General features: G+C 43.7%; 1 protein-coding gene across 3 annotated transcripts in view; it reads right to left on the minus strand.

The window, feature by feature from the left end:
• The window catches only part of LOC410785 (plexin-A4), a 268,849-nt gene that overhangs the window by 219,874 nt on the left and 27,640 nt on the right, over positions 1-21,335 (minus strand). The window lies entirely within an intron of this gene.

Consider the following 21,335-nt stretch of genomic DNA (forward strand, 5'->3'; position numbering starts at 1 on the left):
TTGGAGTAAATTACGAGGCCGGGAGTCACGTATGGGTTAAAGAAGCGACCCGTTACCGAAGCGAGAGAACCTGCCTTAAGGGGGTAAACTGCTTTTCCAACCCGCAATTCCCCGTAACAAATGCGATCATTTGGTAAACCTCGAGTCGGGACTTTTCACCGGAATGGAGAAAAAGAATGGAGTCGAGGAGGAAGCGTGGGTGGATAACGGGGAAAGGGACCAAAAGGGGAATGCAGCGATTCTTTTAATGCAACTTCAACTGCTGCTACGCGCGTATCGTCCTTTCTTTCCCAATCTTTTTTTATTCACAGATCTGAAGAATCGAACGATATAATTTGATTAAATCATGTAAAATTAATATTAAAGATTGATATACAAGATACGATTTATCGCTTTAATTAAATGTAAGTTGATAAATGGTATTGTTGAGAATGATAAATAAATAATATTACGTGAATTATATGGATCATTTATATCCATCGATACCATCTATCTCATCATAACTTGATAATTGTTTAAAAAAATCGAGGATGGTGATTCATCGGAAAAAATTCGTACAATGGAAGAAGAAGAACGCGATTAAAAGCTGAACATGACTCACGGAGGGAAATTGTACGTCACACGATCAATATAACCTGCGTGTAAAAAAAAAATTGATAAACTTTTCACTTTCCTCTCCCCGTTTCAACACTCTTTAACTCGATCCATTTCCACGACGATCGGGGCAAACAAAGAGAACAGAATGATACTCGATGACTAAGGGAAATCGCTTGTCCTCGAGAATCAAGGAAATAAAAAAAAGAAAAACGTTTGTTAAAAAGATTCAGGTGTAACAGATGTGCAGACGTGTTATTAGCCTCGGTGCCAGTTGTTAGAATTTAAAACGCGAGGATAGCCGAACGAGGAAAACTGCCTTGCTCGAACGTGGGAAATATCTCGAGCTATAAACTTCTTCTTAAAGAAAACTTCCACGTAACGAATGCGATCGTTGGCGACCAAGTTGGATCGATCTTAGCTGCGACGGAAAGAGAGAGAGAGAGATATAAAAGAAAAAAAAAAAAATAAAAAGGAAACGAAAGAGGAAGGAAACGTCGCAACACGAGATATAAACGGAGGAAGGAGGGGAAGGGGATTGAGCCGAAAGAAACGACGCGAGCCTCTTTAAATCTTCTCCGTTGGTGGAAAACTTGCTCTGATTCCTCGTTAAGTAAATGGGGAGGGTGGGGGAGGTGGAAAAAATGGTGGAGAAGAAGTTGGCGAGTAATTTAGAAAGATATACAAGGGTCTTCGCTTTACCTTCGATCCTGCACCCTGCGAGATAAGACGATTAGAAGACGTACAAGTTCTATTGTCTAAAAGATCTTCCGCCTTAACCCTTTGTTGTCCGAACGTATTTGGATTAGGAAAAATCCCGAGCTTCCAAGGAACAAAGGAGAATATTTTTCATGCATAGAGTGTAATAGAATAGAATGTAAATCGAAAAGATGATAACCTCGGATGATGCTCGAATTATTCTCTCTTATCTTTCCAAATTGGAATTAGAAAAATATTTTTCATACATAGGATGTAATAGAATAGAATGTAAATCGAAAAGATGATAACCTCGGATGACGCTCGAATTATTTTCTCTTGCCTTTCGAGGTTAGAATTAGAAAAACATACTCCGATTAAAAAAAAAAAAAAAGGGAAAAAAGTGAAAAAATGTCGTTACGTAAATATATATCGAAGATATATGAGAGATCGCGTGCACGCGATTCGAGAGGTGTTCAAAGTCGCAGGATTAAAAAAAACTGCTGACACGCGCGGTACGATTGAAACAATCTCAAGGTATCGCGTTAAAACTAGAATTAAAGAGACATTAAGGGGATGTGAGTTGCAACATCGAAGCTGGGAATGCTCGGAACAACGCGCATACCCGATCTTCTTCCTTTCCCAAGAAAGGGAAAGAAGAAGAAGCGAAGGGGAGAAGATAAACCGACCGGTTCGAGGGAAGCTGCATCGAATGCGATTGTCTGGGAAAGCTTGAATTAATTTACTTTCGATAAAGAAAAAGAAGACGAGTGAAACGAGATAGGGAGGAGAGAGGGGGGAGAGAGAGGAGGAGGAGGGGGGAGGTCAGGTCTGACTACGGGCGCAACATTTCCCCGAGTGCAATCGGCTGGGTTGCGGGTCCTAATGGCTCTTTAACGAGTTAAACAATCGTTAAGAGTTTAAACAATCTCGCCGAGAGATTCTACTGGACTTTTTCTCTGTCTTCCACTTTTTCCCCCCGTATATTTTTTTCTTTTTTTTTCTTTTCTTTTTTTAACGACCGATTTCCACAGAGACTCGCATCTCGCAACTCGACCGAGTCCAAGAAGCTGAGTTTCGGTTTGCAAACACTATGAAACTTTTCTTCGCTCCTCTCTACCTAACTCGACGAGATCCAACCTCTCTCCCTCTCCTCTCTTCTTCTTTCTAGCTCCATCCTATCTCGTCCGTTTGTTCAACGCTTCGGGCCGCACGCTTCCGCCAACTTGAGTCGAAATTAAGTATCCGGAGAATCGAGCGCGAAGGAACGCGAAGAATCCAATAAAAATGGCTGCTTCTTCCCTCTTTTGTTTCGACAAATTTCATCGATCGCCCTTGCATCATTCGAGCATCCAAAGATTCTCATCAGATAATCGTCCGCGCATCCATTTTGGAATGATTACGTTATATTGAAATTGAATCGAATATATCTTACGAAATTAATAGTCTCCGATAATGAAAACCCAAGAAAAATACTCTCTGATTTCTCATCAGACGACCTAACATCCGCTTCGAAATAATTACATTAAGCGTACGAACGAATGAAATTCGAATCGAAAACACTCGTGTATCTACAAAATTAATAATTCTACGCAAAAAGCAACTAAGCATCGTCAAAAAAAAGTCCTCTGATGTCCGATCCCCGGGGATTCGGTAGCATCTACCGATCTTCTCGCGGAGGAGGAACAAGATCGTCGATCAACGCGAACATAAAATCGTTGCACGCAACAACGTTGGAAGAACGTAAATGCAAAACTCTTGAGAGAAACAGAGAGAAACGGCATGGCAGAGATACCGGTGTCGTTCGTTGGCCGATTTTTCCAGCTACGATGAGGCCCTTCTCTCTCTCTTCTACGCCGAGAGGCTACACGCGGCTCTTTACGAACGCTATTATAAGGGGAGAGAAGGTGAAACCGAAAGAGAGAGAGAGAGGAAGACTATAGAGAATCGTGGTGCCGGTCTGCAAAGGCCATTTACCGGTGACAGAGACAAATAGAACCGGGTACGTTCTAGGGGGTCCGCGTGAGAGAGAGAGAGAGGGCAGCGTGTCGTCGAAGCAACAGAAGCAGGGAGAGAAGGAGAGGAGAGTCGGCCTCGCGAGGTGAGGGACGAGGAACGGGGCATAGTAGGAGGAACGAAGCGACCCTCGGTATACGAGCACCGCAAGACGATGAATTCCGTCACGGCCTGGCCCCCAGTGCCGTGGCGAACCGAGCCACGGCCCTTTCCCTTCCGTCCATTTTTCCTTTCCAATTTCTCCCCCAGTCGTCTTCGTATTCCCTTTCCTCGATACTCGCGACGAAGAAACGTGACACTGTGTTTTGCGGTTTGTTGGGCGTAAGACTTCTTCCCTTGCGTTTGTATAAAAAATATCGAGCGAAAATAATTTCGAAATAATCTATGCCTCCCTTCGAGATTTCTTCCGTTTGTGTAAAAATATATATAATCGATCGTGACTCGAGATTTCCAATTATATCGATTATGCTTTTACAATAAAAGGAAGAAACGAATCTTTTCTTTCAAAAATGACGAGTTTGGAAGAAAATTAGAAGAAAAATTGCATTGCATTTCCTCGTCTCTTTAACCCTCGATTTCTCCTTCTTTGCCCTCGTTTCAGGATCGCCAGGTTGATTAATAATTTCGTCGCAATTAACGCGTTCGCGATGTCCGTTGAACGGAACTTTTGCCGGGTATCGGAGGGAGGCAAAAAACCGGTGGAGAGGGCGATTAGCGGGAAGGAAGGGGGAAGGAGGAAACGAGGAGGAGGATCCATCGGGCACGTACGCGTTCCTCGGCCTTCTTCTCTTCCTTAACCTGAATATGGAAGTGGATGGGGAAGCGGACGGCTCGGCGGGAATGCGGCCTGCACGCGAGAGAACGTTTTAGACGCTTCGAATCATTGGAAACGTTTCGAAACAAGCGAGCGATCGAAATCCATAATTACTTTCCAAAAATTGAGAACAATTATTTCAAACACTTTCATCACGAGCAATAAAATTCTAAACTTGGAAATAGTGAATCGAGTAAACAAAAATCAAGAATAAAATCGAATAGAGATTCGTATCGATCCGAATGCGCGGGAAAACGGGTGTAGTCCTGTAGGAAACTGCATTAGATAAAGAAGACACCAACGCAGGGCAAAAGGGACGTTTGCTGTTCGAGCTGGCATGGACCGACACTTTGGCCAGGCAGAAATGCCGGTGTATCCACTCGCTCGAAATCCCGCGCGGCTCGTTCTCGCCCCCTCTTTCTATACCCCATTACCGTTCTCGTTAAACCCGACTCCCCCTCCTCCCTTTATTACGTTTTATTACGATTAAGAGTCCCGTTAAAACGCGTCGTGCAAACAGATAGACAGGAGGACGGGGGATCCAAGGAGGTAACGCGGACCGATCGCCGCCGGAGCAGATGTTTCTCGGGGGTTGAAATGGGGCTCGAATCTCGAAACTCGAAAACAGGAGCGCGCCGTCGAGGGACCGGCCGCCGTCCAAAGAGACTTATGGTGGACTAAGGGTGGAAACGGAGGAGGAGCGCGGAGGAGACTGGAAAGAGGGGATGCGTATGGGGTGTGATTCTACGTCGCTCGAGGGATCGATTCGTTTCCATTTAGATTGAAATTAAGAGGAATGATTTACGCCAATTGCAAACTTTGTACATCTCTTGTATATCTCGCGTCGATAAGGGGAATGTATTTAAATTTAGAAGAATTTTCGAGAGGATGGAGAGCGTTTAACAGGGTAAATAGGTACGGATTATATGGAAGAAAATTGTTCAAATGGAGGACAGGCTGTATACGGAAAAGGGCGGCAGAGGGGAAGAGGCAGGGTGTGTCGGCGTACAAGGCTCTCGGTAAGCTCGATGCCTGTTAAGTTTCTCCTGTGTTGTATCGTGCGCCGAAGCCCCGAAGGGCCACGTCCAAGGTTTGGGGGCTCGCCGAGAGGATCGACCCGACCCGTAGCGCTTAAACTCCGCGGCGGGGAAAGGGGCAGGTAAACACCCTTGCCAGTTTCGAGGGAAAGGAAGAGGAGGAGAAGGAAGAGGAACGAGATCGTCGGCGGGACAGGCGACGAAACCGAATGGATTTTCGGCGAAAATCCACGACCAACGGAAGAACGTTGTCGGACCCGAAATAATCGCGCCACTGTCGGCCAATAATGCCTCCCCTCCTCCCCGACGATTTATACGCCATTTACACCCGTTTCCAGAGGGGAAGAAAGATCGCTCGAAATTTTGAACCGGCCTACGATCCAAATTCTCTCCTCGAGGAATCGTATAACGTGTTCGAGAGGAAAATCTTTCTTCACCCGAGTGAAAAGGAATTCGCAATCTCGCAGCGTCCAACGATACGTTTCAATTTTTGACGGGACAGGAGGGGAGGAAAAGTGGAACGCGTGTAAACTGTTCATAATATCGGGCCCGTTAAAAATGCATCAATCACGGTTAACGGGCCATCGAGAAATAGTAAGCAAAAGGAGGAACGGAGAGTGTGTCCGGCGGGGGATGCATTCAGGATGCACCGGCTCGGCGACAGCTTGACAGTTTGTGATGAATCGGTCGTGCACGCCCCTGAAATGATAGCGCACCGGCCGGGAAAATGGGCCGGCCATTTACCAAAACGTTCGAGAAGGGGGTAGAGAAATAGAAGAGAGGAGGAGGAGAGGCTAACAATCTTGGAGCCGTCTCGAGGAGTGGATGGCCGCGCGACCGGATGTCGCGCGGAACGTGACGCGACCTCGCGCGACTTTCCGTCTCCCCGCGAAACTCGGTACAACGGTTTTCCATCAACGCGAGACAGGGTTGCGTCGACGAAACACCGGGGATAACAAATCATCGCGGATATGACACGCCCCGTCACGATTTTCCTTCGTTTCCAAAAGGATTTTCGTCCCCGGAATTTATCGCTTCTCCCGCGAATCTTCCCGTGGAAAAATGGAAATCGTTGGGGATCCGTTTGTTTCGCGGGGATAGAGATTACGCGAACGAGAAACAGGAAAAGGGGTATGAAGCTACGATTATCGAGAAACGAAACGGAAAATGATAAATCGTGAGGAATAAATGGACATTATTCCTGGTTGAACAAAGTTGGCGTTTTTTTCAACCGTCATCCGTTTATTTAACGGCGTTTCAAGGGACTTTTAAATAACTGGCGGGGTCGGCGTTGAGCGGGCCGAGTGCTCGAACAAGTTAAGGCTTTTCCATCCACCTAATCCAGTTTTGATTATAAATCACTTAAAGCCGTCGTTCTGACGACGAAACGAAGTTTTCGAAGGCTGCTCCGACAGCGGTTATATTTACCGACTCGCCAGCCCCCTGTAATTGAAGGATTTATCCGAGGAAAAAAGCCCCGCTCCGAGAGAGAGAGAGAGAAAGAGACCAAGCATTTCCCTTCCCCCGTATTTTCCCCGTATCGAACCAGAGTTGGGAATCAACTCCGTTGGTGGAAAAGTTGCGTGCCGCTCTTTCACTCCGTTTATTCTTTTCAAAGATAATAAATCTTCGAAAATTGCCACGCAATCGTCGAGAAATCGCGCGAATTATCTTCTAATTCGATATAATACTCGTCGAATTCACATATATATTTATCTCGCGATTCGTCTAAGCGTTTAATCGTCGAAGCGAGCGGATAAGAGATCTAATCGTTTTTATCGAGGAGCCGCGACGGAAGGATATTCTCGTGGAGAGGAGGTCGAATTGGTCGTCTTATTCGCGAATTAGAGGCAATTTGCACGTCTGGTCGTCCAGAGAGCTGCCGAATGCATGGCAACGTCAAATAACAACAAGTACATTACGCGAGGTTAGCATGATTCATACGAGATAACCACGGTGCCAAGATAATTACGGTTGTTACGGGCAAACAAAGCGGAGGCGCGCCAAGCCGCCCGCCGTCTCTCTATCGACCGGCTCGAGTCGAGTACGCACGCTTCGACAATCGACGCCACGATCAACGCTCGATTCAGCCTCTCTCTCTCTCTCCAACCGTCGGCCTATCATCGTTCTTATAAAAAACGGCCGGAAATCGCGTTTGACGTATCGTTACTGGACACGTATCCGATAATCCTTCCCTCTTCTCCCGCCCTTTCTATCAGCGCGTGTGTCGATTCCAATCGACCACCCTTCCGGATCTTTAAATAAATTTCAACGGAACAGGTATACGAGCGTATCTCGACGCGTGTCACCGCCGCTTAAACCGAAATCCATGAAATTACACGCAACAGCGTCCGACAGCTGCGTTGTACTCGGACGATCGGCCGATGTATTATATTTTTTTCATCGGACACGAACAGGAATAATACGCGATATCCCGATAATGGCGAGAGAGAGAAAGGGAGCGGTTAAGAGGTCAAGCGTTATCCAAAGTCCAACCCACGACCGATGTGTAATTCGCCGTCCGGTTTTTATTGGGACTTTAAGGCTGGTAAGCCACTTAGATTTAATGGCGCGGCCGCGTTGTACGGTCGCTCGTATGTTCCGGGGAGGGGGAGAAAAAAGTGGGGGCGATTCGGAGGAGGCGATGAAAGAAAGGAAGAGCGAACGTCTCGTGCACGCCTTATGGATGGAAAACGTGAAAATCGAATACGTTTCGCTCGTAGCAGGATAGTCGAGGCATAGGTGAGAACGCAAAAGAAAGAAGGAAAGAAGAAAAAAACAGTGGCCGGGTCTGAAAAGGCAAAAAATGAACGAAGGAGGGAGGGAGTAGAAGAGGAAGGCTCGATTGATAGCGTAGGAAAGCGGAGGAAGGGACGGAATGGAACGGAACGGAACGAAATTCCTGACCAACCAGCGTACCGTGGTATTAACCCAGTTCAACCTGGGCATTATTGATTTCGACGCCAGCCGGTGTGAACCAAGTTTCATTCTTAATACTTTTCAACCGCTTCGATGTAAGCTCGCGCATGGTGTTCCCTTTGCCAGCATGCGACCGAACCAGCCAAGGGGATCGATTATCGGGCGAAACCGACGGCGCGATACACGTACACGTACGCGCCACACGTGCATACGTGCGTGTGTGCGGGGGTGGCAGGGCTCTGGCCCGGATTCTGCTCCCGCCAAATCTCACTCCCTCTCTCTCTCTCTCCATTTCTCTCCTTCCACCTATCCCCCTCTTTCTTTTCCTTCCTTTTTTCTCTCCCTCTGCTTCTCTCTCTCTCTCTCTCGCTCCATCGTTATTTCCGCGACCTCGCTAGCGCGTTATTTTATTATTATTTCGTCGTTATCTCGATTGGCTGGCTTTCCAGCGAACGACGCTTTTCCCTGCAACGGCTGAAATCCCCGGCCGCAGTTTCATTGCCGCGCAGTTGTATCGCCCACGCGAAAATTTTACTTTCCCGACGAACGGTTACGAACACGCGTCGCGGGTATTTCGAAAACTTGGTTTCCACGAATCTCCAGCTGGACAATTGGCAGTCCGACGAGTATTACGAAGAAATCGTTTCGCGGGAATGCGATCCGGATCCGGGGACGGGGGGGGTCGATGATATTTGAGAGGGAGGAGGGACGCGTGAACGGTGGGATCAGCAGGCAAGGTCGTTCGGAGAGCGGCGACGCGGCTGCTGGCGAAGGAAGAAGCTTCCCGGAGACGAGGAGGAGTAGAGGTGGGGAGGCGAGAGAGAGAGAGAGGGGTGTACCAGGCTCGATCGTCGCCTTTCCCTTTCTAATTTAATTATCATACTCGATTATCGCGGTCCATTTGCATTAGTCACGCGACACCGAATAACGCCGAGTTGACCGATTTCGAAGGAATCTTTAGTTAAGAGCAACTTCTTTTTTTTTTTTTTCCATATCATAGATCACGATTGACGCATAATTCTCGTTAATTCGAAAAGCGAGCTATTTCGTAGCTATATTCTAAATTCGAGGAAACGAATTTTCGACAGATGGAGAAACAGTAGTTTTTTCCACGTCTTTTTTCCAAAGGAGAAAAGGAGATGACTGAGTCTATTCATTAATAATAACGCCGAGTTGACCGATTTTGAAGGAATCTTTAGTTAAGAGAGCAACTTCTTTTTCTTCTTTTTTCTTTTTCCGTATCATAGATCACGATTGACGCATAAACTATTTCTCGTTAATTCGACTTATTTCGTAGCTATTTCTAAATTCGAGGAAACGAATTTTCGACAGGTGGAGAAATAAAAGTTTTTTCCACGTCCATTGGAAGGAGAAAGCGAGATGACCGAGTCTGTTCATCAATAATAACGCCGATTTTGAAGGAATCTTTAGTTAAGAGCAATTTCTTTTTCTTCTTTTTTCTTTTTTTCCATATTATAGATCACGATTGACGTATAAACTATTTCTCGTTAATTCAACTTATTTCGTAGCTATTTCTAAATTCGAGGGATCGATCGAGGAAACGAATTTTCGACAGATGGAGAAACAATAGTTTTTTCCACGTCCATTGGAAGGAAAAAGCGAGATGACTATTCATTAATAATAACGCCAAGTTGACCGATTTCGAAGGAATCTTTAGTTAAGAGAGCAACTTTTTTTTCTTCTTTTTTCTTTTTTCATATCATAGATCACGATTGACGCATAAACTATTTCTCGTTAATTCGACCTATTTCGTAGCTATATTCTAAATTCGAGGGATCGATCGAGGAAACGAATTTTCGACAGGTGGAGAAACAATAGTTTTTTCCATTGGAAGGAGAAAGCGAGATGACTGTTCATTAATAATAATGCCGAGTTGACCGATTTCGAAGGAATCTTTAGTTAAGAGAGCAACTTTTTTTTCTTCTTTTTTCTTTTTTCATATCATATATCACGATTGACGCATAAACTATTTCTCGTTAATTCAACTTATGTCGTAGCTATTTCTAAATTCGAGGTATCGATCGAGGAAACGAATTTTCGACAGATGGAGAAACAGTAGCTTTTTCCGCGTCCTTTTTCCAAAGGAGAAAGCGAGATGACCGAGTCCGTTCATTAAAGATTATATGCAAATCGTATGCAAATGGCATGCAAATAATGTTGCACGCTTTTTCCAAGGCGTAATGCACACCATAACGGCGGGCGCAAATCCGATGGAGTCGCGGTATTCCTCCGTCTTGAAACTCGGCAACCAAATTACTCGGTAACGGAGACCACCCCCTATCTTCGCAAAAATCTTGATTCTCTTCCTCTCCCTCTCCGCTCCACTTCCCCACCTGCCCCTTTTCTCGCGCGAAAAACCGCGGGCTCGGCTGAAACCGCAACCCAGAGATATCCACCGTTCTCGTTGTAACGCAACTCTCAAGGTTGGACGACTGTGCCGTCGTCTCCTTCTTTATGTAAAACGTCTCACCGCCGGATTCCATACAGTTCTTAGCGCGGAATCTCAAGTTAACCGGCCTCCGCGATTATTTCTAGCATCGAGGTTATCTCGGTTGCGCGTTAATTTGCAACGATAATCGCAAATATCGATAAGAAAACTTTTCCTGGCCAAGAAAGAAAGCTTGGCTCGAAATACGAGTTTGACAAAACGATTCGATTATTTCTCACCGCGTCGATTAGTCATCCACTCGTATTATTTATAATTAATAAACCTCGAGCAAACGATTAATAAATCGTGGAAAAATAAATTAAAACTCGATACAGTTAATTATCTAGCTAAAAATAAAAGAATCGACGAAAATTTCCGTTAACGCAACCGTATCCAATATCCTCCGTTGTCGTCGTTCGCGCTAATCAAAGGACGGACAAAAATAAAATCGTTCTTCTCACGATGGTTGGAAATCGCGATAACACGAGCGATAACACCGCGGGAAACATGGGTCGCCCCGCGTCCCCCGGGAATAAGTCGTTAGCTTCTCCGCCTCGACCCGGCCGCCGTGGCAAGAAATCACGTGGAAAACGCGTGCGCAAAAAGCGGCCGCGATGCTCGACGATGAGGCTCGCTCGAGGGTCGTAGCACGCGGTCGAGGAGAGAAGGGAACAAGAAGGCCGGGCAAAATTGAAAATTACACCGACAGACAGCGTTTATGGTAATACGCCGTGTTATTGGCGCGGATAATTTTCAACCGATTCCGAAGGGACACGCGATGCGCGTCCGCGTCACGCGCATCACGCCGTTCCTTCGAAAAATCGAATGGCCGAGTTTCGAGTTCGCAAATTGTCCCGGCCGATCGATCGATCGACCTCCACGCTCTCCACTTTGGACTTGGATCTTCTTAATGATCCAATCCAGCATACGGAATGTATTCAAACGCATCGAGCATGTTTTATACGAAGCGCGGCTTTGTAAAAAGTTTAATAAGCTTTTATACCTAAGTACAGTCGTTATCGGCCCAACAAGTGGTTCGAGTTCCAATTACGAAGATTATTATTGCCATATACTTGTGCTATCTCTGTTTTTCACGAATTATAAAAATTATATATATAATGTAATTCGAATATGTATATATTTTTTTCCCTGCATCGAAGCAGGAAAGAATCTCGAATAGAAAAAGCGGGAAATGGATTGCGTTACGTTTGATAAATATCCCCGATATCAATCCGCCGGCTAATCACAGGCATCGATTGCACGCACGGCATCGACTTTCGCAATCGGTGTTAATTCGCGGCGTGGCGCGCGTTCTTAAAGCGAGCCCCGCAAGCAAATGCGCGGTGATTAATCGACGAGCACGTATGGAAGTCATAATCGCCGTTTATGTCGCGCCGCTAATAAATCTCTTTTTAAAACGGAGACAACAACCGGGGCCCGCCGCACTTGCTCCCAACGAAATCGATTAATCACGGCGGTGAACAATCCTAGCCAACAATGAACGGTGGCATCGTTTATAAACATAAATCGTCCAGCCAACGTTTCGCCAACGGATAGCACTGTGGGCCAGGGAAAGGATTTCTAATAATCGAGACAATGTATTAATCGAACGGCGTTGAGCAATATCTTCGCGGTAGGTGTGCGTATATCTCGAGAAAAGAGACCCTCGATGCGTTGACGAGGATATAATTTTTCTCTCTCGCGAGAGAGTAAGTGAGATAAGATGAAATAAAAATGAAACGAGGAAGAAGGTATATTTCGACGATGTTTTAATCGTATTAACGGATCGAATTCGCCACTCTTTCATTCTCGACTCGAGAATCGAAGGATACAATTTTGAAATCGGATATTTTCCATTCGTGGCCTTATGTCGCCGACTTCCGCGCGACGAAAAAAAAGAAAGGAACGATTCTTTCCACGAACGATTCCCGTCGCGACGAAGAAACGAGACGTGTATCGAAACAATGGTCTTTCGAGAGAGGCTCCATGGACGGTATGCGGCCGTTAATTAAATCGGATTCCGCGTATATCCTATTACACGCGAGATATTCATCTCTCGCGGCTTAATTGACTGGGAATCGATCAAGGAACGTGTTCGACAGGGGAGGGAAACTTTACGCGTTATTGGGTCACCGGGTATTCTCCGAGGGGAGGGGAAGGATTTTAATCGGATATCCGGTTTTCGGATCTCGCGAAAATTCTTTCGTAACGTAAGTAAGGATCTTGGAGATTTTGTGGATAGAGAGAGAGATGTGGCACTCTAAGCGATCACGAGAGTGCTCGTAAAATTAGTCGAGCACAAAGCACGCGAGGTATCAGATTTCAGAGGCGAGTGTTTTGACAGATTTATGACGGGACGAGGAATTTTTGGATTTTTGGCAAGAATGTAACACATTGTGCTACATTTTGTCGCTATCTAATTAAAATATACACGCTTTCGAGATTCATTTTTGTGAAAAAAAAAGGAAAGAAAGAATCGAACAAAGACTCGCCGATATCTGTTTTACCTTTGGACCGATATAAGCTGATTCATCGTTCGGAATGGGATGACGAAAGCCATTCTAAAAAGATACGATACTTGAAGTATTTTTCACCGATGCGATACGATACGTAAATAGATCCGAAGGATTAACGAAACGCACGTATCGAATGGAGAAAAGAAAAGAAAAGAAAAGACCTTTCATTAACGAAATAGCCCATTGTTTCGAATTAAAAAGAAAAAAAAAAAACGATTGAGTCGCTCGAGTTGTTAATATACGTTGGCAGGAACTCGCGCATACTAATTCCAAAGAATTACCGCGGCTGATCTGGTCAACGGTAGGAAAATGGCGGGCGAAACGAGACGAAAAATTGGCACGTAACACGAACCAATATCGATCGCTTAACGATCTAATGCCCGCGTGTATTTCAGCTAATCGGTGAAACTAACGCGCCGATGACATCCAGGGAAACGCGACATCGAATTACACCGAATTTCTGCGGTTGTTAGTTTGTTGCAATTATGCGTCGTTAACGAGAGAGAGAGAGAGAGAGAGAGAGAGGAAGAGAGATCTCCAAAGCCACTGCTCGTCCTCGCTCTGGAATACATATTTTGTTACGTATGGTAAACCAGTGGAAGCGTAATACGAGCATCAAGGCAATCCGGACGATCTCGCTCCTGTTTTTCTTCTCTTCTTCTTCTTCTTCTTCTTTTTTTTAAGTCCTTTTCGCAAGGATTGAACGGAACGATTATTAGTTGAAATGGGACAAAAAGAAAGATAAGAAATTTAAACGTACTTGGATCGCTTAATAATTTTCCATTCTTCATGTCGAGATATTTTCGAACGAGATTCATCGTTCGATCCATTCGAAATGCATACATGTTTTCGAAGATCGCGGGAAGAAATTTCTCTTGCCCATTTTTTGCGAGGGGCAAGAAAATGATAAAGGAAAAAGAAGCAGCGAGGTGAAAAAAAGGAAAGAAACACTCGTTTTCACGTCGTTTCTTTGGCCAGAAATTAAATCCGGAGGAACAATGCCGCGCGTGCAGTTGCGTCGCAGCCGCGCGGAAAATTATTTTTTGCAGACGTCCCTCGGATTATTTTCTTCGAAGCAGAAAGAACACACGGTGCCCGGCTCAAAGGCGGGCACGGGTTGGTCAGGAAAGAGAGAAATAAAATGAGAGTCGCGGGAGGCCGGGTTCAGAAATATAGAAAACGTTTCTTTTCGCGCGCGCGCATGTATGCGTTGCGACAAGAAAGAGGGAGGAAAGGAAGGAGAAATATATATTTTTGCCCCTTTTATCGTGCCACCCGAGCGTAACCCGTTTTTCCTTCCAAAATAATTGTAATTCATTTTACTCTACTCGCGAGAGTAGTGCTTTCTCCGAGTTTCATTCCTCTCTTCCTCCATCGAAACCTAGCCTAACCCCGGGGAAAAAGACAAAGGACTAGAGAGAGGGAGGGAAAAAATATCACGACCACGCTCTGAAACCGAGATTCTTATCCTCGCGATACGATAAGACGTTTCGGAGTGAAATTAGACCGTCCAAGATCTTTTCCTCTCTCTAATACCCAGGGGTCGTTCGGATGTTATAAAGGGAACGTGATCAAATTTACGATTCCATCTTTGGGAAAAGGACGGAGAAAGTAGGAAAGGATGTTTCGCATTCTCGAGATCTATCCTTATTTCTCATGTATTTCCTATTAATTCGATATTATCCACGGAAGAAAAATTTTGACAATTCCTCTCTTAATTCATTTCGGCAACGACTGTTGAAACAAAACCTCGAACAGAAATAAAAATTCTCGTCTCGATTCGAAGCCCGTAATCTTACCCCAAATCCCCTCACTTTTCTTTCTCTCTCTCCCCAAGAGAAAGAAAAACCAACAACAGAATCGATCCCAGGAAGCCATTATTTCGTTCAAAGGTGTAATAATTTTTACCCCGTTTGATCTTTCCGCGGCAATTACTCTCCTCTTCCTCTCCCTCTCGTCCTCGAGGCTTCCCATCCCCTCTCGTGGAGAGCGCGAGAAAGAGGGAGAAGACGAAAGGAAGGAGAAGAAGGAGGGGTGGGCGAAAATGGGCGAAAAGGGAGGGAAAACCGCGCGAGGCCAGGATGACGGCCTCGTATACGAGTCCCCTCGTAATAACGGTTCGCCGTTTTACAGCTGGTCGACTCCTTTATTCGAAGGATCCACGTGGACGTGGAAAGGATACCATTCCACGCCAGAATTTCCCAGCCAAGAGAAGGAAGGCATTTTCCGTCGCGTGTGTAGCCGTTTCATCGGCCGGGTAAACTTGTCGGATCGAGGGACGAGGCGCGCCCGGTGTCGCCAATGGAGAACCGACCCCTCGTCATCCCCCACTCTACTCAAAACTACACCCCTGGCGCCGAAGTATCCCGCAGGTGATACCACGTACCGTGGCTTGATTAACGAACCGAAATCGTCCTGGCTCATTTTATAGAACAGAAGAAGAGAATATAGAATAGAAGAATTCTTCGAGTATTCTTCCTCATCCTACGTTCTCTCTCTCTCTTTCTCTATGAATCGCGTCTTATTGGTCGATAAATATGTATCCGAATATCGAGAGAGAGAGAGAATTATCTCAATTTCTGTGGATAATATCGCGATAATTTTTAACGCGTACAAGTTGGAACCCGAGAACATCGTAACATTTCCATTCCATCCTTATTTTTGCGTAAATTGTATTGTGTAATTTTTTTTTTTTCTTTTATTCGCATATTTACCGAAACGAAATTGTCCCCGAGCGTTAAACCATATTCTCTTTAGCGTTTATTACGCCGCGAAAACGCGGAAACGGGTAACGCAAGTAACGAACAACTCTTTTGTTGCGATGCCAGAAACAAAGAAGAAACTTTTTCCAAGAAACGTGGTTGTTGCATGGGGAAAATTCACCTCCGTTCATCGATCCAAACGCGGAAATCTCGATGAAAAATTTGAATAAATGAAACCGCGGTCCAATTACGAAATTTCGAATTCGACGAGGAGAAAGAGTGAAAATGGCGAGTTTGGCGTGAAAGTGGGACTGGAAGGGGGAGGGGGGGCTCGGAGAGAGAAGGTCGAGAACAAAACGCGTCGGGGAACGCGAACGATCGTTTGGAGGCCTTTCCTCCTCGGTGGCCGATGGTGGCGGCGTTGAAAGCCGATGGGGCACCCGAAACGAGTTCCAAGAAGAAAGACAAAGAGTGCCGTAATGACGGGGAAAGAGATCCACGCAGCTGGTAGGGACAGGCCGGCCGAGGAAGGGTAGAAAGACGTTCGCCCTCGGCGAAAGCTAATTTGACTTCGCACTTCCATTCGACGTGTTCCTGGCAACCTGCGAGTCCTCGATTACAAAGAAGACAAAGGAGGAAACGGACTTTGGGTAGGGGGGAAGAAAAAAAAGAAAGAAAGGAAAAAAAGGGTTCGTGGAAGCGAAGGTGAGAAGGCTGAACGGGGGGTCAACAACCGCGACGCTCAACTTCTCGCATCCGCCAAAGATTTTCCACAGATTAGAACGAGAACGCTGGATTACAGCGTTGAATTTGAGAAACCACTTGTGGCTTTTATATATATATATACGACGTTTCGTTATCAAGATTAATGGATCTTGCCGGTCGACTTTCCGATCCGTAAAAAAGAGAGGAGAGCTCCCTCTGATACTAATTGTCGGGGAATATAGGGACAACCGATGATCTTGAAATATCATTAATCCGTTGTGTTCGCGCTTCGTCACGGTGGTTAAATGGCGATCAAGTTAATGGATAGAGTCGAGGATGCCTCATTATGCGGCTCGGTGAAAAGATGAATTATTCATCGTGTGATAGGCGTGGTGCGGGAACCGTGGCAAAATTGAAAACAATTCTGTAAATCTGTTCGACGTCGCCGATCTTCCGAACGGAAATTACACCATGATTTCGTAAGATTCCAATTCGAGAAGGAGAGATATCGTGTTCGAAGAGAAAATATCGATATCGATTTTAGAGATTTGGAGGAAAGGACTCGACGAGCTTTCTCGCGACGTTCGGGAATAAAAATAGCGTGAAATTATTATGGCCGGGTGTGAATATTCATCGAAACGAAACGAACGCGATGAGAATGCAGCGACGAAGCGGAAGGACGAGAAACACGTGCTGTTATTAACCCTTGCTACACCAAGGTGGAATAACGATTACGATGATTATAATTAAGATAGCTAGGATAAAAATAAATAATACAAGGACGATATAAAATACGAATAAAATACGTTTTGTCATTGGAATAATTATATCGATATTAATTATTGGATAAATTGCATAATCGACTTGGAACGAAACAAAAAACAGATAATTTCTAAGATAATTCTAATATTAAATCCGATGGAAAAAGAAACGTATAATTAATCATGAAGGAGCGGAGCGAAGCGTGTTCGATGATTTGTTGAAATAAACGTTCCACGCATACCGCGCTCGTGAGCCACATCACTTGACAAATATTTGTCTAACAACCACCACGCGCCTCAGGATTCCTTTGTGTCCCAGTTAGATCCCCAGTCGCGGAACTCCGTTTCTTTCCTCTCGAATGGAACCGTTGCGAAACCGAACGCAAGGCTGCGCGTCCGCGAGGAAAGCGAACGTTAAGTCACAGCGGGAGGGACGTGTAACCGAAAGTATATTTCGCGTTCTTCGTCGAATCGCTATTAATAGATGGAAAAAGGCGCGCGTCAACCTGTCGCGTGGAACGTCGAAAAATAGCAACAACTATTGTCCGACAACCGAGATTCGAGTCGGTTTGGAATGCCGATCTCGTCCAATGGACAACGTGCCTATCATTGGAAATGCGTATGAAAGAGGACAGAGAGTAACCGACCGAATCCTCTTACAGTCGCAAGAATTCGCGCCCAACTTTTCTTACAAATGGTGCGTTCTTCGTTAAATTGCGTGGTATTTTGATAAATTTTTTTTCTTTTTTTTTTTTTTTTGAAATCCTGTGCAAAATGAATCTCGTCAAGGAGAGTGTTGTAAAACTTAATAATTTATGAAATAACGATTTAAAATTACGTTAATTCCGATCGATTTTAACGATTCGGTCGTTAAAAACAGTAATTAAAGTTTGAAAATAATTAAATCCTGGACAGGATCGTTAATCGTCGAAATTCGATGGATGTATACAGCGTGATAAAAAAGACGGAACGATAGTAATTTATGCTATATATATATATATATAGAGAGAGGGGGTGTGTAAGGGGATTTTTACGAACGCTTGAAAATAACGGCGGTCAGTTTATTCGATTCCCCGCATCGAGCGGTGGCCCAACTAAAATATAGTGGGACAATTAACGCAACTATTAAAATCCCCGGCGGCTATTAAGGGCACACTCCATTAAAAATGGATTAACGTTTTATATTCAAATTACTGTAAATTATACGGAATAGAGGGCGCGGCTTATCGGAAAATCGATCGTACAGAAAACTGGCAAATAAATAACTCGAAAAACCGACCGTCTCGACCGTCTTCTTCCACCTTCCATCTTTTCTTCATCCATCGAACGCTTAATTACGAATGTAAAAATTCGACGACGTGAATAAAGAAAGAAAGAAGAAAAATATTTAACGGGTTTACAAGGAGAACTACGAACGCACAATTTCTCGCAACGACGGTGGAAAGGACGGTAGCAAAACACGCGTCATTCGCGACGAAAATCAAGTCGGCAATCGCGCCATTGCGCACGCAACACACGTGCAATGGCTCGCTCGTGCAAGCCCAGCCTGTGGAAGAAATGAACTGGGACCTTGCACGAATCACTAGTCACTGAATCATTCGACACAATGACCATCCACGCGGCAGTTTGCACGAGATTCATTCGACCGTGCGTCGTTCTCGTCTTCGTTCCGCGTATACCTTGCGAATGTATAATAATGCGATAATAAGTTTGCACAATATGCACGATAAAATCTAATAGTTTTCTAAATCGATCGCGTTCTTTTTTTAATTTCTCTTTGTGAAAGACGGTGGGAACCACCGTTTAAAAAAAAGAATGGAAAATTTGTACGGCATTGCCCGCCGTGACGATAAATCCGATAGCTTTCACGGCGAAGCTTCGATTATCGGGGCAAACAGAGCGATATTTCTCCATTTATAAACGCGCTCACGGCTGCATCGCCGGCCGACGTATCGTTGAACGTTTTGTATTGTTGGCTACCCGCTTACTCGTCACTTGCAATTGAAAATTTATACTCGCACATGTGCACACCGTGGCGCACACTGCGACACGGTTATACCAGGGACGCGCGTTATGCCACGATTGTGCCTGGAAATTGATTAGCCCATTCATACTTTCGGCTCACCCCGCCAACCCATTCACGCCTGCTACGTGCCTCTTCGTTTAATATCACGTTGACCACAAATTTTGACTGCAACTGTACATTTCCGTGTACATTACGGATCGAAAGGATCCGCGAATTCTTCCGAAAATGCGAAAATCGAATTATATTACTCTGTATACTCTGAACGTTGAAGTGAAAATAAATAAATAAATCATCGTTTCCTTTTAAAAAAATTGATAATGCAAGAATACATAACCAGTTCGATCATCGACTGATTCATCCGGTTTATTTTAAGAAAACTTTTTGTTATACCTATGTAGTAGCAACGATTCGATCAACGTTTACTCACGATCCTTTTTTTAATCATCAACAGGAATGAATCATGTTCATTTAAGTAACGATTAACTTTTGTTGCTTTGACGATAAATTATCGCTATAATCGTCATTTTATACTCGTATTATTTCTTAAATAAAACTATAATAATAATAATAATAATAAATAAATTATTATTACTTTATTATAATAATAATAAAGTGATAATAAAGAGAAAAATGCTTTAATATTTTTCAAGAAAAGGATTCTCGCGTTAACAATATGTTATTTTTGTAATTGTAAAACATGCCATTTAATCAACAATAACATTTTGAATCAATCCTATATAATCGAATATACAATTCGAATATATACAAATTTTAATATAATGTATATTACATCAATGCTACATCCAAAGTTAATCTTCCCTCTTTTTAGTATTATGAGATCTGTTAGTTTTCAATTTGCACACGCGTAAAATACACCAACGTAAATATGATAGATGCGTGGAAGCGACTACGAATATTTATGCTAATTTCTTAAGCTCCTTGATAGACGGGTTCAGGAGGGAACGCGGATAAACCATCTGAAAGCGTGACAGAAGAGAAACAGCGAGCGCATCGATCGTTGTACGGATTATCGTCGTAATTCTCGCATACAAACGACTACGTCTCACGGTTTTACCCGCAATCGGAAACTTGAAAACTCTCGCCTTTGATAATACCGACTACTTACTATGTGGTTTCGTTAATTCTACGTAAATCCTTTTTCGAATGCACCGGTGAATTTATATCGTTGAGATGAAATCATCGATATCTATCGAAATTGTTATTTTTTCCCTTTCGATTCATATCATGATAACTTTACGATAATATATATATTTTATCGAGATCTTCAATTAACAAAGATTACAAAATAATTTGTCGATCATAAAGTTTTCATTTATTGCGAATATTACGTTGGATTATTTATAAGTATTTATTCGAATAATATGTTAAATTGTTAATTAAAAGTAAAATATACGATATATTATGAAAAGAAAAATTTAAAAAGAGATTCGTATATATCATTATTCGAAGCGGGATATATTATTATTAACGTTTTGAAATTGCATTGAATTTTCTCCTAATTTACGTTCGTAAAATATTTCAAACAAAGTAGCGAACGTAAACAACAATGATTCAAAGTTTTCAAATAACAAATAACTGCAAATAACATAATAGACCAAAATTCGTCGAATAGAGCTCCTACGTATAAATATTTCTCGGAATTATTTATGCTCAATCGCTCGGAACACAAGTTAGATGATGAAATAACAACATACGTTTAATAAGTTATCAAAAAAATAAGATATAAAAAAAAAAATGATGAGATATTTCGTCATGCCTTACACGATAATGCGTGTTTCGCGATTCTTCAAGTATATGCTTGACATTTAAAAAAAGAACAAAAAAAACGCGATCCATCTCTCTATCTAACGATGATAAAATTTATTTATTTATTTAAAAAAAAAAAAATTCGAATATGGAAATATAGAAAATATTTCACGCAATCATCATAAATTTCCATTCGCCGCGCGAAATCAAAAGCCGAAGATTTCAAGGCGTGGTGGACAAGCAAGAAAGACACTCGTGCACAATGATAAACGCTCGAACATTCCTGCCAGGGCAAACGGAAGCGCCACTTCGCGACAAGGATAAATGCGCAGA

This window comes from Apis mellifera, linkage group LG1 (genome assembly GCF_003254395.2).
Source record: "Apis mellifera strain DH4 linkage group LG1, Amel_HAv3.1, whole genome shotgun sequence".
In the NCBI taxonomy this organism is placed as follows: domain Eukaryota; kingdom Metazoa; phylum Arthropoda; class Insecta; order Hymenoptera; family Apidae; genus Apis; species Apis mellifera.